The sequence below is a fragment of the Triturus cristatus genome, chromosome 7, assembly GCF_964204655.1.
Source record: "Triturus cristatus chromosome 7, aTriCri1.1, whole genome shotgun sequence".
NCBI lineage: Eukaryota > Metazoa > Chordata > Amphibia > Caudata > Salamandridae > Triturus > Triturus cristatus.
Window position 1 is genome coordinate 309035985 of NC_140590.1, and position 18229 is coordinate 309054213.

Consider the following 18229-nt stretch of genomic DNA (forward strand, 5'->3'; position numbering starts at 1 on the left):
CGTCTTCACTAGAACAATCAACCTCAACCTTAAGGTAGGATCTAAGCCTGCCTTCGTCTACGGTGGCAGGCACACCTTTACCTTTTATACTCAAAAGCTCTTATTAATTTATTTGTCAACCTGGAGCCTGCAAATTCGGTGATATAGGCTCACTTTCTACAAATAATCAGTTAATTATCAGCCTGTAACTTCGGTGACAGGCTCACCCTTAACTGTACTTAATTTTTGGCATTGTTGATTCTAACACTGAAAAGAACAAAAGTGATTACATTACATAGCGTGATGCTGAAGTGTGTTTTCAGAGAAGTATGTTAAAACTTTATTCATTTGCATTTATTCGCATGTACTGTGTTTAATTTTGTTATTGCCTTCAGTCTTACATTTAATTGCATGTACAATATATATATTTTTTTTTTTTAACTGATTTTTCTCATGGCCATGTCACAGTAATTCGCACAGCTGCCTCCTTTCCTCCAACATCCAGGGAAACCTAGCATCAGCTGGCAGCAATGGATACAAATATTTGAAAATCATCTCTTGGAAATGGACGCAGTCAAGTTTTCACCTGCTCGTAAAGTTGCAATTCTTTATGGTTGCTTAGGACTTGCTACTCAGCATGTCTTTGAAAAGCTACCCTCTTTTCCTCAACCCCTAGGAGAGGCTGGCGAAAGTGAGCACTGGGATGCTTACAAAGAGGCACTAGCTCGCTTGGCAAAACAGAATGATCAAGAGCCGAGCATAATGTTATAAAGACACAACCTTTCAGGAGAAAACAGCGTGTAGATAAATCCATTTCGGAGCTACGAGTTTTAGCTTCCACATGTGAGTTTGAGGCCCACTCTGACATCTACATATGTGATCAATTTATTTATGCTTGTTTCTCGAGGAAGATCCAAGAACGTCTCCTTAGTTGCAGAAAGCCTACGCTCCTGTAAACTATTGACATTGCCAAAAGCATCGAGAGATCCATGATCACTTCAAGAGCACTACCAAATGAACAGTCTGTTAATCTGGTCAAGACCTCTGGAAATGAAACTGTGGACTGCGTTAATTAAGCCTGGGCAAAGCACTACGCTACGCTCGCGTAGTTTGCGAAGTTTGCGCTACTTCGCACTACGCGAATTGCATGTAGCACAGTGCGAACACGTGTAGCGTAGTGTTGCGTAGTGCAGCGGTCATTTTTTGCTTGCGCGCGGTCCTCAACATCAAGTTGGCGACCGTGAGCAAGCAAAATGACATCCCGGCGAGACTTTTTCCTTGTTCGCGATCAGCAACATCAAGTTGGCGATCGCGAGCGTGGAAAATAAATCGCCCGGCGAGATTCTCAACGCGAGGAGGTAAGGTTTCTCATTGCGAGTGGTCGCGTATGCTCGTGACCACTCGCGATGAGAAACTACCAGTTCGCGTTGAGAAAGCTGCCGCTCGAGTAAAAATCTACTCGAGCAGCAGAAAACTACAGCTCGCACTGTGCAAGATGTCGTTTTCAATGATTGCACAGTGCCGGTTGCTTGTCCGCACTGTGCAATCATTGAAAATGACATCTTGCACAGTGCGAACAGGGTACTATGCAGTTTGCGAAGTACTACGCGTAGCTCGCGTAGTGCGAAGTTCACTTTGCGTAGCTTCGCATAGTGCTACTTCGCGAACTACGCCCAGGGTTAGCGTTAATGCGGTGAACTTAACTAGACCTGCTAAACAAATTTTGAGGAAGGGCAATACAAGTTGCTGTAGATGTGGGTCGAGGTCACATCTTAGTAATAAGCCCATATGTCCTGCTGTAGGCAAAAGATTGATATTGTGGAAAAAAAATAGGCCATTTCCAAGGTGTTTGTAGATCTGCTAAAAGTGTAGAATTCTCCAAAACCATTAATGGTCGCACAGAACAGTTGCATGATGTACTCTTAACCGTAGAATGCAATTCTGTGTTTGACAACAAGAAAGTCAAAGGTCCTTTGGGGAATGCATTGTTTGGGAAAATAGAGATCCCAATCATAGCAGACTCTGGCTCGCCTATAACAATCTTATCGGACGTCATGTTTTTTGACAAATGGCATGGTTCTGTCACTTTAACTCATGCTGATGTTAACCCTAAAGCATTCGGCAAATTTTTATATAGAAATGTTGGGTTATTTCAATTCAAGTTTGGAGTGCTTAGGAAGATCAATTTACACAAACGTTTATGTTGCGGTCGAAGGACGCAAAATAATTGGGTGGCAGGACCTGGCGGAAATGGGCTTGTATCTCAGTCCAGGGTCAGAGAACCCCCATTGCTGTTGGAAGTATTCCAGAGGGTTATACTGGAATCGAGCTTACAAAAACGAAGAAGACAAGGTGGACTGCCGAGGTCTTGAAGAACGCACTTTAGATGTTAATAAGATATTAGATCGGTTTCCTGGTTAATTTTCCAACATATTAGGCACTCTTAAATGTTTCCAGCACCAAATCTGACTTAAGGAAGATGCTTAACCCATTGTTCATAAGGTACGCCCCTTGCCCCTCAGTGCAAGAGATGAACTAAAGGCAGTCCTTAAATCATTGTGTGATAAAGGTGTCATTGCACCGTGCGACTTCTCAGAATGGGTGTCCCCCTATCGTTATTGTCAGGAAAATATCTGTGGAGGTCAGGTTGTGTGCTGATTTGCGCACTTTGAATAACATTTTGATTGATTGTCATCCCCTCCCTAAAATCCACGAACCACTCACAAACCACAATACCACCAGATACCTTTAACAACAGATTCTCAAGAGTTCACCACGTTTGTCACTCTTTTCGGTGTTTATAAGTATCTTAGGTTGCCTTTTGGTCTGGCCTCCGTGGCTAGTGTCTTTCAAAAAATGATGGATAACTTACCTGTTTAAGCGCACCACAATACAGTACTTCACCTCACTTTCCATAAGTCTTCACACCAAAAACTTAGGAAGCAGCAATGCCGATGAAACTAAAATGCTGCCTGGTCCGCCGGAAAGTGCATGAGCAGTACGTCAGTGCATGAGCAGTACCATGGAAACAAGTAACATAGCTGCTGGGATAAGCACTATCATCAGCAGGCAGCAATGGAATGTGCCTACCAAGTGCCTGTTTCTTTTTTATCACATCGATGACGATAGGTGGCTTGGCTTCAGCTCCAAGAGATGCAAATTACTTAGTTAACTGCTGATGGCTCTAAGAGACGTCGGGATTCTTCCACAAGTGCGCACACAGACTGTGTGAGAAAGATCACACCTCAACTTGCACGCTTCACACACCATCCACATCAACAAGCGATGTAAGTACAGTGGCAGTTGACACAATTTGTAAAAAAAATTACACCGTTGTAAACGTGCCGTATGAATGTTTACTCAATCTGCAGTCAATTGCTGTGTAGGCGTTGAGACGTCCCTCTGGCTCCTCCATAAATTCTATTTAAAAAACGTTTGTTTGGCCACCACAGTACAGCACATCCACAGCAGGTTGACCCAAATTGTCGTCAATATGGAAATGATACACTCTTCAACGAAGATGATGAATACATAATGGCAGTTTATTTCTTGTCCAGGTTTATACAAACATAGACGAGCATCCCAGCCACCTCGATGTCCACCTTCTAACTGCCCCTTTGAAGGATGCACATTCTAGACCATTTCAACTCCAAGATTCCCCATGACATATTAAAGGACAAAGGCAGCAAGTGACTGTAAAGTTACAGGTAGTATGATATACCACAGCAGTGATAAAGGATTTCACAAGACAAGTGAAGAAAACTAAAATGAACACTGGTTCCTGTACATGACTTAAGAAACCCTTAGGAGTGCACTTGATGATAAGGGTAGAGGAATATGCAGACATATTTAAGCTACTGCACAGTGAGATGGGGTGAAAGGAGTGGATTTAAGCAAGAGGAGTTGGAAAAGTAACGTTACCAGACCGAATAGTTTGATTACACGCAGCACTTTTCCATCCTTTCCTGTGTGTCTTATAGTGGCATATACCTATTATCAATGAGATGGAGAGAAACCTGTTTCCTGTTATCTCTACCTAAGCAATGGTAAAGCTCATCAAGAGCAGTACCAGGAGCAGGGGCCCCACTGTCAATTTGAACCTTTCGAGGAATCACAAGCCATCTTCCTTTCTCAGCCAGCAGGTTTTAGTACAGGGCACAGCACAAAGATGGTAATTGTCTAATTGCTGGATTATCTCACCGTGGATGGCAGATTGGGGTTAGGCTGCAGCCCTTGACCTTTTAGACAGCATTTAGTACCATTGGACATCCCCTATTGGTATTTCGTCTTGAAGTATTTGGTTGCAATCATCAATCATTAAAATGGTTTAAATCATTAATGATAAATCAGACCCAATCTATGACCCTGTGTCTTTTCCAGTCTGAGGCTAAAACCATCACAAATGGTGTCCCCTAATGCTCCAATGTATCCCCCTTTTTGTGTAATGTTCATGTGGCACCATTAGTAATATTGCTCAAAGATAATGGAGCCAACATTTACATGTGCGCTGACGATGCACGATGCACAGATCATTTTTGATCTGCTAATAGGTATAATCCCATCCCAGTGTGAACCCCTATTCTCGTCACCCTTCAGCAGTGGATGGCAAAAAAAGTTCATAAACTTAATGCCTCTAAAACTGTATACCTCATCATTAAAAACCAATCAACTACAGTTTACCATCTGGATAGTGGGTCCATGCCCGCCATCCTCAACATTTGTTCACAGTTTGGGCATATTAATAGATGCGGGACCTAAAATGGACTCTCAAGTGGCTAAGGTAGCTGTCAATTGTTTCTAACATCTTAAACTGTTGAAGAACCTGTTGCCTTTAACTGAGAAAATCTTCACACACCAGGGGTCTATGGTTTCTTTCTTGCACGGCTGGACTATGGAAACTCCTGCTATTTGGCCTCTACGATATGGTGTTTAGATGGCTTCAGTTAATCCAGAATGGTGTTACCCACTTACAGGCAGGAGCGGCCCATGCGGGTAAGAGCAGTGGGGCGGTGGGGAGGGTTGGGGGTGATTCGACAGACAACCACGAGGGAAAATTAAATAAATATTTAATTTCCCATCGTCGTGGTCTGTTGAAATCACCCCCCCCCACCCACACACCCTTCCCCAGCGCCACCACTCCTACCTACAGGGCCGCTCCTGCTTACAGGCACTCCATGTAGAGAACACATTTCTATAGCACTCTGCAACTTGCATTGGCAGCCAAATAGCAAAAGAGTTTTGTTCAAATCTGTAACGTTGGTACATAAGAAAGTACAGGCCACTACACCAATGTTTTTAAAAATAAAGTCACAATCCTATGTACCATCAAAGTCTTTAAGGTCTCAGGGGCATATTTACAAGCCCCTTGCGCTACTTTTGCGTTACTTTTAACATGGGAAAAGTGACGCAACAGTTGGCGCAAGGGGCTTGTAAATCTGCCCCTCAGGGCGCAAATGGGCTCCCTTTGTCCAGAACAAAAACAAACACTTTTGGGGACCATGCTTTTCAGTAATGGTAGTAAAATAATGGATAAACTTACGGGGCACTTTTTGTAGTACTCTAGATCTGTTAAGCTTACATAAACTCCTGACATTACACCTGTTCAATTCCCAAGAATTATTGTTTTACCTTGCCTTACCTTTTACTGGTTTTAGAGCCATGAAGCCTGTTACCTTTGTGGACTTTATAAATAAATATTATACGATACAATACAATAAAATATAACACTCACTTAGTTTCCCAAGAATAAGTTGGCCTGATTTTTTTTTATTGCCCAATACCCGTTATTGGGAAGTAGTAGCTACACAGAATATCTAATCCATATAACTGAGAATACAATTAATTCATTCTCCATGTAGTGCCCCCACTCTGCCAGTGTTATCTAAAATGGGCAGAATAGTTTCGTGCATATGAAATTATCTTATTAAATGGCATATTATCATATTATCCAGGCAACATTTTAAGTGCATCCATCACGAGCACAATTGCTTTACATATAAATATGAATGAAAGATACACACGTGATCAACTATAAGAAAAATAACATTCAATTAAATATAAACATGCACACTGCCATTCCTACAATGCCTAAATCAACAACTAGGCCTCCAGAAAACCGATTTTTGCTTGGACTACTTAAATTCTATGCCAATAAACATATATGCAAACAGTTATTCAAATTAATTTTTGAATGTCAGCTGCTACTTTAGTAATGAAAGTATTTTCATTTACAAAATCACAGAAAATTGCATCCATTTCTGTCTCATTTCTAAATGTTTCCGGGGATAAAGTGCACCTAAACTAAATAAATAACTCATCCTTTCTTTATGACGAGCTAGGCAGGGTAACTTCACTGTACAGTAAAATATAGAGGGGCATAATCACCAGGAACAATCGCCGAGTTAACGGCACTTTATCGCAGCCAAAGTTGCGATAAATTTATCGCCCCATTCACAAGCTGGTGTTAACAGCCCACAGCACCAGTTAACCCGCGATAGCAGCAGCAAAAACATCGCCACAGATGACCCCCGCAACTATCGCTAATGGGATGCAGAGTAGGCGTTCCCGTGCCCAAAGCCGCGACAACACCACTCCGCAACATTCTCAACGATTAGACAGAACTGCGATAAGAACACAATACAGGCGACAAGGCGTGTTAGCTGCAGGAAAATAACACCTGCTCTGTGCTGGTGCTAAGTCGGACCACAGCTTGCACCGCGAAAGGGAGCCCAGCCCAGAGCCACACATGAAGAATCACAGATGCCCCCGAGCAACTTCCCATGCAGCACGGACACCCACGACACCCACCGTCACCACACTCAGGCCTGTTTCCCCCCCCTCTCCCTCCACCCTCCCCGGACAGCCCCCTGGAAAAATAAACTGCACACCAACACCGCGAATCCCTAAAAAATAAAACTTTGACAGATGTCGCACAAGCAGGAATACCAACACACATGCATGCCCAGAAAATGGACAATCAGTCACAAAGCAATGCAATCATACAACACAAAACACCATTCAAACCAGAACCCAAACAGCATTCGGATGAGTCCTAGCGGGTCTGCACTGGACAATCTGTAGGACACAGCCTGGAAGACAAATTCCAAGAGAAGAAGGAGTGCCATGCGCACAACAAAGGAAAGAGAGGGAGAGAGTTAGGGAGAGAGCGAGGAAGAGAGACAGAGTGAGACTGCACAAACAGCGCAAGTCCTCCCGGGCACCTGGCCCTACATGCCAACATGTGTGTGTGTATATCGCTATCGGGACACCATGAGCCCAAGGCCTTGCCCCAATCTCTGCACCAAAGCCACATCACATTACGAAAACGCAAGTAGTAGTCAGACACACATCAGGGATGAAAGCTGTTTTGTACCAATTCAGAAGGCGGGAGGACACCTGCATCTCCAACCTTGGTCCTGAACGCGGCTGGAACACCCTGAGAGAGATGACATGGCAGACGTGGATGACTCCCACACCACGCATTGCGCAAATGAACAATCCAATCCAACTTATCCACACCCCACACACAGAAGGCCCTGCCTGAGGTACTCCCAAATGGGATGCCCTTGACACTCACGGAAACAGCAACCCATTCTACCCAATGTGGCACACACAATCTAATCATAGCCCAGAGCTGTGGCATATTCTCCACACAACTGCCGCAGTCCAGAAGAGTGCCGGTTCCACTAGACGCAACAACGCAATGTCAGCCAATCCCGGGCACATGCACAACCTCCGTCACATGGAACAGTACCGTGCGCGTATGCTGCATTCACTGGGCGCACTGCCACTGGCAGTGCTGCGGATCAGCTACCGGCTGAGCTTCCGCCTGGCCTACGTCACCTGCGTCCAGCCCTGGTTCCACTGCCAAACATGCACATTTGAGTGTCCCATGGATGTCTGCCTATCCAACACAACCGTAGATGAATTGGACTATGACTTGTGTCTGTGCCCCCTGTTGGATCACAAACAGTAGTGTAACCGAGACAGCTGTGCATGGGATGCATTGACATACTGCATATGTATTGGCAGTTGTGCATGGGAGATTGCACAATTCCTCGTGTGCAGTGACCACATCATGGCGCTCCCCTATTGGGCTGTGTTGCGGATTGGGGAAACAGCATGGACTGAGCACACCTGCCCGGACCAGTTAATGGATTGGCTCACCCTGGTGTTCCTCGAACACAACAACAACGTACTATTGGAACACATTGCACATGAAGCAGCGCTGGTATTCATGGACGAGTAACTACGTCCCTGCAGCCACATCGGATTGACACCCACAGCACAGGTCCCAACAACTTGTTGCATCGTGAGGAATGCTCACATATCCCACTACAACAGAGGACATGTCTGCCATTGTCAGGACTCTGGATGCATGTGCGTGGAACTACGTGTGTGTACACACACCTGTGCAAGGTGATGCCGGTCCATGCTCGGAGAAACACAGCGTCGTTTTGCAACGTTACCAATTCGGAAACACTGCTGGGGTGAATGAACACACATGGCAATGTAGGACCACATGTGAACGGGTTGGACCCTTCCACCTGATCACTGTCAGCAGAGCAGACAATCTGCGCACTCCGGTGGCAGAGCACTATGCTGATCACATGGGCCGTGAGTCGAGCCCCCTCACATGGGGCAATGGACAGATGCCAGACAACACATGACTCGTCCAGAACGGCAAGATGTGCTGAGACCGTTGTCCATTTTTGCCTCACCATTTTCCTGAACCTCGACATGTTCCCATGCTGCGTGTAAGCGCCTTAAGCCTGTCCCTGCCTGTTGTGGCCGTTGCCTCGTCCGTACTGACAAGCACATGCCAATAAAGTCTATGCCAATCCACTGGTGTCTTACTGTGATGAGTGTGCCACAATGTGCATTGTCTCTACACAGGGAGGAACTGACTGATGCATGTACAATGGGGATGGCTCGCTTTTGCAATCTCCACCTCTGTGGGCCAGACATTGTAATGCGATAGTTGCTGGCCGACCTGTGCACTTACGTGACTTCTGAAATGAGAGTATGGGGTCCAAAATCAGATCTTGTGTAGCTATGTCATGAATTGTTACAGGACGTGGCCACACAGATGTGTGCGTGTAGGTATGCGACGTGAGGTCCGGTTGTCACATGTGTTGTAGGACACTACCTCTGGCCTGCTACCGATTGGGCATTCCTACACACAGCACTATTCAATACATGTACGTGTGCCTACGTTGGGCTGTGAGACTGTAGTTAATGTGTAATTGGGACACAGCTAGTACTCACCTCCACAGTCATCCAATTGGCCATGTGTCTCAGAGATACACATACGCATAGATGTCAGTTACCAAGGTGTACCTTCATGTGCATCAATGTCCCTACGTCCCACCATACCTCTATACGTAAGTGAACATAGTGTGATTTTAGAATGTTTCATTCACATTCAGGTGATTGACGGAGCTGAAGCTGTACATGGCCTTCCTAGCCCACATTACATGGAAGCCCAGCGGTGGGCCAAACATAGTCCTTTGGGGAATGAAAAGTGTTTTGGATGAGGGGGAGTGCAGTCCGCAGCAGGCTTGCTGTGTGATGGACCAGCAGTGAGGAGATGGCAGTCCATGTCGGGTTCCGGGTGAATGTCGCAGAGTGTTCCGTGGGTCAGTGGGAGGTGTTGTTCCAGGGCATGATGCATAGGTCAGAGCCAGGCCATTTGGTGGTGATGGATGCTACTGCCTCCTTCCTCATACAGTAATTTCCATCCCCATCTTACTCCCCTGACACTGGTTCTGTTTCCGGTGTGTCCGGTCCGGTGTGTGTGGCGGGGTAATGGCTGCATCACTGTGTGCCACTGACACATCAGACTGCGAAGGTGATGGGGCTGCATCGCCGTGTGCCACTGACACATCAGGGGTCGGAGCTCTGTGTGTCGATGTTATCGCTGCAGCCATCTGTGACAGGCTCAGTGGCATCAATGGCAAGATGATGTACTGCAGGGCGTTGATGTTTCCAGCTACTGCTCGCTGTTGTCCAGACGTGGCAGCCAGACGTCCAGCTCGCATCTGCTCCATGGTCTCCATTGCCCTCGGCAGCTGTGCCAACTCTGTGCTGTCATCGCTGGTGCCTGTCTGACCAGAGAGTTCTTGTATACGAACTATGGCCCCAGCGAGGTCAGCCAAGGTCTGTGGTGGAGGATGGTGCATGCAGGGGTTGTCCGATAGGGATTGTCCGTGGTCCATGATGGGACTCAGACACCCATGTATGGCATCGAGTTTGGCTGCCATGAGCTTGAATCCCACCCGCAGCTGATCAGCCAACTCCACCTGTAATTCCGTGTCTTGGTCGGGGAGGTCCTGGGAGACTGCCGTGGTGATGTGTGTTTCCTGCTGTGTGGTGGGGTCACCTCGAGGTAGCTGGCCTGCCCTGCTCTTGGGGATGGGGTGCGGAGGCTGTCTATCACCCGTTGGAGGGTGTCCTGACATATGTGCAGGTTGTCCTCTTCATCATCACTGATTGGAAGTGTGGTGTGCTCTGCATGAGGTGTTCTTTGTCCCTCTGAAATGTAAAGGGGTGATTCAGGTTAACAGTGTTGCACATGTATGTTGAAGGATTGCAGATGTTTACATTCAGACTGCATGCCAATGTACATTGTGACTGTTTTGGTGGAGCTGGATATTTGATGGGAGACAGTGTGTTTACTGACTACATGGCGGATGTGTGGCAGTACCCGTACATTGTCATCACACAGTGTCAGGCAATGCATGATGTGAGTGGACAGTTGATACGCATGAGCGGAACATGTTGTGAGCTCTGTCCTCTGGTGTTGCGCATTGTACCACGTTGCCGTCATTGCTGGTGTACTTTGATTGCTATGTGTGTATGCTGCATTGTGGGGGAGTCGCCCCTACAGCTCTGATTTCATGTACCCTTCTCCCTTTGAGGCAGGGTATCTTTGAATTGTGTGCTTTTGGGGGGCTGTATTGTTTTTGACTTGGGTCATATGTGCTTCGTACAGATTTTGTGGCCTGGTGCATTGTTTGTGTGCTGCGTGTGTTGTGCATAATGGGTTGTGGGTGCACATGGATATGTCAGAATATGTGACCTGCTCCTTTACGGATGTGATCCGAACTGGGGCACCTCCATGTCGATTCATGGGCCATGGCATGTATTGTGACTGCAGCCATGCTATCTGTCATGCATTGTCACTTGCATAGTCAGTGTGGCTCACAGAGCCGCTGCTATCCTGGATTCAGCACATGTGCATGGGTAGGTTGTGATATTGGTGTTGGGGAGGGGACCCCTTTGTGCACATAGTGGACGGGGGCCTACTTGGTGTTTCTATGTGTGCTGCAGTGTGCCAAGGATGTCAGGGACATGTTCCACGATCATTGTGGGTGTGCAGTGTGCGCCGCATATTTGTGCATGTGTGCCATTGTGCCCATCTCCCCCCGTCTCTGGTCTTTACTCACGCTGTTGCTGTTGGGTCAGGTCGTATCGGGCTGTGTCCATGCCCCCAACTCCTACCTCCATCTCCACACTACTGACTGTGGCCACCATTTCCTCCAGCTCGTCCAGCTCCTCTTGTGTCGCAGGACTCCCACCTCCAGTCGCCATTGCGGCATTCCTGTTGGCAGCGAGTTTCTCCTTCGTTTGGCTGTGCACTTCATGCCAGTGCTTCCTGACCTCCTCCATTGACCTCCTCGACACTCCGATTGCAATGACTTTTGTGACGATGGAGCGCCATTTTTCCGTTTCTGTTGCCAGTGCCGCAGGGGAGGTGCCGAACAGTTGTTGATAGTTTTCTATCACCTCCGTGACGATGATCCGGTCTTCGTGCGGACAGAACCCCGTCTTCTTCTTCCTCTTCTCCTTGCCCTACCCTGGTGTTCCGTGCTGGTCCTCTGTGGGGCTTGATGAGTTTGGCATGTCCTCTGCACTCGTCTGGGTGCATCCATGGTGCTACGCAGTTTGAATTGGTTTTGGTGGGGGGTTTTTGTTTCTTTATTTGGTGCATTTTCCTGCCAGTCGCATGCGATCTGCAGGCCTGTGACTGGTTTTCACAAAATATTTTAAAGTGATTGGCCTCATCGCATGTTTTTTTGCGTTCGCGTTTTGCATTTTTGTGGCGTGGTGTTGGATTTTGCGTGGCCACTAGACGCGTTATCTGGTGACTATCGCATGCTAGTGCCGCGTTGTGAATACTTGGTTGGCATCGCGTCATTTTCCCGTGTTGGGCTGCGATTTTGGAAGTTGCGTTAGGCTACTCTTGCGGTAGTTATCACACATTCTTGTGAATATACCCCAGAGTGTGCCTCTGAAAATGCTTCATGTTTGGTGTGAATGCATTTAAAAGTAAAGCGAAACACGACCTTCCTTTCTCCTGTATGTATTTCAGTGTGAATGGATTTCCAGGTCAACAATAAGCCTCTAAATTCTGCTCAGCCGGTGTAATTAATTAATAAATCTCCACAGCTTCTTGTCTAAAATGGACTGTCTACTGTGGAAGAGAAGCCTTCAAGAGTTTACCTCTTAGTTCATCTGATTTGCATCAATCATTGGCACTGCCTGGTGCTCTCTCCCTCAACTTCCCTTTGCAACATCCTTGGAAAGAAGGTCCCTTGCATCACTCATTGATTATGGAAACATGGCATTGCAGTCTAGAGAGGCCTCTATTAATTCTGCTATCCTAATGGGACATCTTTATGAATCTACCAGTTTGTTACTGCAAATGGGAAATGTGTATTTGGAACACATCTAAACAGCTAATACAGTTTTACTCAACGAAATTATACTGTTGATCAGCATGAAAGGAATATTCAGAAATATTCCGGAAGATTAGTACCATTCCATACATACTTTACAGCATAAATACATGCATAAATATTAAATGTATCCTTTATTTCTCTCGTAGGTTAATAGTGAACAGGAACATTTTGGCGCCTATCGTCTTTACGATATGAGTTGGAACATTAGTCAAGGATGAGGGAGGTTGCTTCCATGGTTTGTGCAAAGCGTGACACGAAATAGTGGTTGAAACTAATGACACCCCACTTGACTCGCTCCAGTAACCCATAGGGCCTTTAAACTTTTGTTACCCCACCCCGTCTCTACGGTAACAGAACAGTGGCAGTAGGTATGTCAGTAGACTAGCCATGCATGTTCAAATATTAATGCTTTAATTGTGACAGCGCTTTACCCATACTGCAATGCCACATCTGGCTGAAAGAACCCCCCTCCCCCGGGATGGGCAGGTGTCAGGGCCGGCTTTTGGGCAGTGCAACTGGTGCAGTCGCACTGGGCGCTGGCCTGTGGAGTTGGGCGCTATGACTTCAGGGGGGCGCTGTGTTTAACACCATCTTCTGATAGGAGTGATGAGGGGCACTTATGCAGGTGGTAGGGAGAGAATACGAAAATGTGGTCATGGGATGTGGGGGCGCCAAAAGGGATTGTTGCACCAGGCACCTCCAGTGCTAAAGCCAGCCCTGGCAGGTGAAGGGTGGTGAGTGGAACTGTGAGCAACAGTACTTACTCCAGTTAGAATCGATTGCCTGAGTGACGTGTTGGGATTGTATCCAAATTAGAAAGGGGTGAGGAAGATCCGAAAAGGATCCACAGAATGTTTCAAGCTTCCACATGACATTACAAAGCCATTAGGGATGCATAGGATCTAAAATCCAGATAAAAAACTAGGGGCATAACCATAACCTAGCCAGTTTTCTGCCGCTAAACCAGCGATAATTTTAACGCCGTCCTTGATAATATACCCACAAGAGCTGTGGGAGAAAGGTTACAAAAAATTGTCTGTGAAATGGGTGTAAGAATATTCATACTGATACATCATCTGTTTTGCCAGATGGGTCAGTCACTGAATTATTAAGGGACTTGCAAAAATGCAGGCAATGCACTAGAGCTGGTTAGCGAGTGCAATGGAGGGCTTAAAAATGTAAAATGTGATTATAAGTTAAACTATTTCTAGTGTGTCAAACGTTTTATTGATGGATTCATCATCAACAATACAATAATCATAAAATCAAGTAAAACATATTTCATAACATAACACAATTTAAAACATGCACGGGGGTCTACATTGAAATCATAGCGTCCAAACATTAGTCAGACATTTTAAAATAATTAAATACTATGTGCCTGGGGCCCTGTCTTAAGTGATGTTAAAATTCCCATGATGAGCCAAGACCATGATGTCTGAAGGGGTGAGACAGAATGATGTAGGCTCCTTGCACATATGACACCCGTAAAATAGGAACAAGGGTTTCAGAAGAGAGCGACTAAGATTACCAAACTCAGGACAGCAGAGGAGTAAGTGGGTAAAAGGCCCATTTTTGTAATTGCAAAATCTACACAGCTAGGGTTGTTGTTGACTCATGGCACCATGCTGTAGAAGGTTTTTAATCAGGAGGGCAGGTAGCCTTGTGATTGTATTGTCATGTGAGTTAGAAATGACGGAGCCCTTTTTGCTCATGATGGACACCGTAGACCAGTGACGTAAGTGTTAGAGAGTAGTGAAGCGAATGCATCTTAAGAATGTTGATTTTTTGTTTACACGCTGATGAATAAAGACATGTAAAACTACCCTCCATGTGTGGCGTAGTCATTGACGAGTGACCGGGCAGGGGATTACCTTAAAACTGGCAATGAAAAAGGGATAAGTAAACTGAAGATCAATATTGCTCTCCCAGAGAGTTTGCCAAGGTCCAGCAAACTGCTTGTGCTTCCCACGTGTGCCTTAGTCGAAGTGCTGAATCAACGTTGGCATATGTGGAGTGACAGCACAACTCCTGCCTGTGTAAAGTAGTCGAAGATAGAGAAAGCTGCAGTGAGAAATTCACACATCATTGGCTGAGAACTTGGTGATGAGGCAGCGAAGAGAGATACTGCACCACTACACAATTGAATGCTATCATCATACGGAGTGATAGCACCAACGGTGGATGCAACCAAGTTCTGAAAGAGCTGCATAGAGTGACAGCCAAGTGCCAGTCAGAGTTGCAATCAGATGTTCTGCAAAGCAGAGATCAAGCAGATGTCACACAGTACAAAGAGAAGCTTACGTGTAAAGCCATTTCAAATACGAAACAATCGTCTACAGAACTGATTAAAGTGAGTCATTATGCTACAGCGTTGGGTGGAGTGGCCCAAGAAGAAGCACCCGGGGTTGTGCTTACAGAGCTGCCATATACGAAGCAGTCAGCTACCAAAGCTGCCAAGTGGTGGCTCTGAACAACTCCATAGGTTTCCATAAACGTGAAGAGCTCCAATGGAGACCAAGAAAGAGTCCAAGGTTCCACAGATTATTCAGGATGACCCCGAGGCCAGCGCAGGACCTTTTAGATGACATGGAGGAAGCAGGTCCCAGTGGACAGCAGACAGTGAAAGCAAAGGCTCCACCCATAGTGTCAACGAGTCTTGCATATGGTTACAAAGCCGCTGCCTTCCTGAAACCACCATCATCATTCGATACCGTCAAAAAGCAAAATATAGGCGACAGCTTGGATAGAGACATTTGAAGAATTCATTGATGCCATATAAGAGAATGATAACAGAAAGATTATCAAGTATCTTATGAATCTTTTAGGTGAAGGTATAAATGAAGTCCTAAAGAAAATGCCACAAGTTGATGAAATCACATAAAGTCAAATCAAAGCAGCCTAAAATATTGAGTTCAATCCAGTGCCAAATGTAGATTACGAAATATATATTTTCAGTGAAGAAGGACAGAAAGTGGGTGAAACCATTGATGAATTCATTGAGAGACCAGACACCCTCACCAAGCACTGTAAGCTCAATGAATTTAATGAGAAGAAGCAATTTGACACAGAGTTATAGATGGATGATTGTCAGATTCATTCAGACGATGAATGCGGAGAGAGACTCTTAGCCTAGAGCAAGTTCCCATTGCTGCCAGGGCTGAAGAGCATGCTGATCGAAAAGTGGCTGATATGGAGGCAAGAGGTGCCCAGAGTGAGTCAGTCATGAACATGAAGAGTAAACACAATACAGAAGGACACAGATGACAGAGAGTGATGCCCCAATGGATAAAGAAGTTGTGTTTCAGGTGTGGATTGTTGTTTCCACATGAAGGTAAATGTCCCGCTATTGGACAGATTTGCAACGGCTGTGGGAAAGTGAACCATTTTGGAGACAACTTGCAAGCCAAAGGAAAAAGTAAGTGCGTCACGGAGTAAAGACAAACTTTTCACCTGAACGTTCCACAAACAACATTCAAAGCACGTCCACGAGACCGAGCGACAACACCAACTGAGGCAAATTGATACAGAGTCAATCGTCATCTAAATCATCGTCAAAAAGCTTGTCAGTATCAATCTCAAGTGAAAGGGAAGATGATGGCTATGTAATGTCAATATTCACTTCAGAGAAATGCGCTCAATGGGACAGGTTGCATGCAAAACAAGCATTTGCAATCGGTCTCGCCTTTGTGACCTTATATGTATTTAGCTATGGGTGGTGAAACATCTACTAGTCTTTAACATGGAGGGAAAGTAAGCACCAAACTGTGGAACACGCCACGTATGGGAACAGATGGAGAGAAACACTGCCTATCAGCGGAAAACTGTATTGTCCAAAGCTCTGTTTTTAATAGAAAATCAGCCCCTTCGGTGGTCATATCACTGAAAATACAAGTATTGAAAAACATATTAATGTCTATGGGTGCTCGTGGAAGACAAGTTGCTATGGCCTGGAATCTAGGGAATGCTAAAGTGATTCTGGTATTTTACTGACCTCTGCTGGTCGTTTTCTATCAAGGTTTATGGTGTATTTCTGACTTACCCTGGCTAGGATTGTGGTTCCTGCTTGAGTAGGGTGTGTGAGAAGTTGGCCTGATATATGATGTCACTAGTTCTTGTGTACACCTTGTATCAGTCCAAACAACCCTTATGGTGATTGGTTGTAAAGTCAACCTTATAGACCAGCTATCCTAGTGGTAGCATGGACAAGAGCAGTCTTAGGCTAAACTCTGTATGGCATGTGAAGCCAGCTGTTATACCATTTGCAACCCCTTGAATATCAAATGAAAGGACACCACAACAGATATATTATAAAAAATAGAATGTATTCATTCTAGTCAAAATACCCTCAGCACTCTTTATGAGATTCGAGGTAAGTACAACACAGTCTTATTTAAGCATACATAAGTCACACAAGTAAGTAATACAGTTAGGCCCTAGGGGCCACGCAAACCATATACTAAGGAAGTGGTATTAGAACCACTGTCACAAACACAGGTTAGGCCTAGGCCTAGGGAATCGCTGGGGCTACACTATCCTATCAGTTGCTAGGCAGTGGGAGGCCCACGGGATTCAGGTGCAGAGTGGAAACACTCACGCATAATGCGTTAAAGTCGATAGAAATAGAGATATTTAGAAATTAAGAGTTTTAGGACACTTCGGAAGGAACTAGGAGTTAGAGACTTGGAAACTAGACACTAGGATAGTCAATACCCTTGTGAGCACCGGAGTACTCAAGTTACCTAGCCCACGGGCTGCGGGTGCATAGGTGTGAACTTGCGTCGGGTTTCGTCGTCGACTCCTATGGATGCCTGAAGAAAGATGCTGACAGGCAGTCAGTGAAGAGTGTCCGGTGGATTCCAAGGATGGAATCAAGAAGGAGGATACCTGCAAGCAGAGGGGACAGAGTCTAGGTCACCAGCCAGGAACCAGGAAGGAACCAGGCGATGTCATGAAGATGCAGGTAAAGAGGTAAAGCTTGTCGCAGCAGCCACGGGTACCAGGAGATGTCGAGGACAACCAGAACCAGGAGGCGAGCTGTCTCATGAGGGCTCTTGCTGTCGGCGGCGTCGATGTCGAGTTGGGACACAACAAGCCTTGGCAAGCGCAACCCACGCAGGATGAAGGATTCGCTTCTGTTGCAGACCAGGAAGGCCTGAGGTGCTTCTCTTTCACAGGGAAGCAAGGGCCAGTCTGGAGGAGCCAAACCAGTGGTGGAAAGTCAAAGGTTCATCGTCACAAAGGCTACTAGCCAACGGGCAAGCAACCGGACAGACGCGTCGAGCAGGAAAATGCAGAAGGGCCCCACGCAGAACTTGTGGAGTGTGGAGGGCTGATCTTCGGTGCAGATGGTGCTCGGGGTTGGGGATTCTCAATCCCCATAGCACAACTTCGAGGATGCCTCAAAAGCTACGCTGGAAGGAAGTAGCCAATTTTCCCAGATAGCCGGTCCCACGTCTCTCGTCGCCTCCACGGATCTCAGCTTTGCTGTGGATGTGGATCAGGGT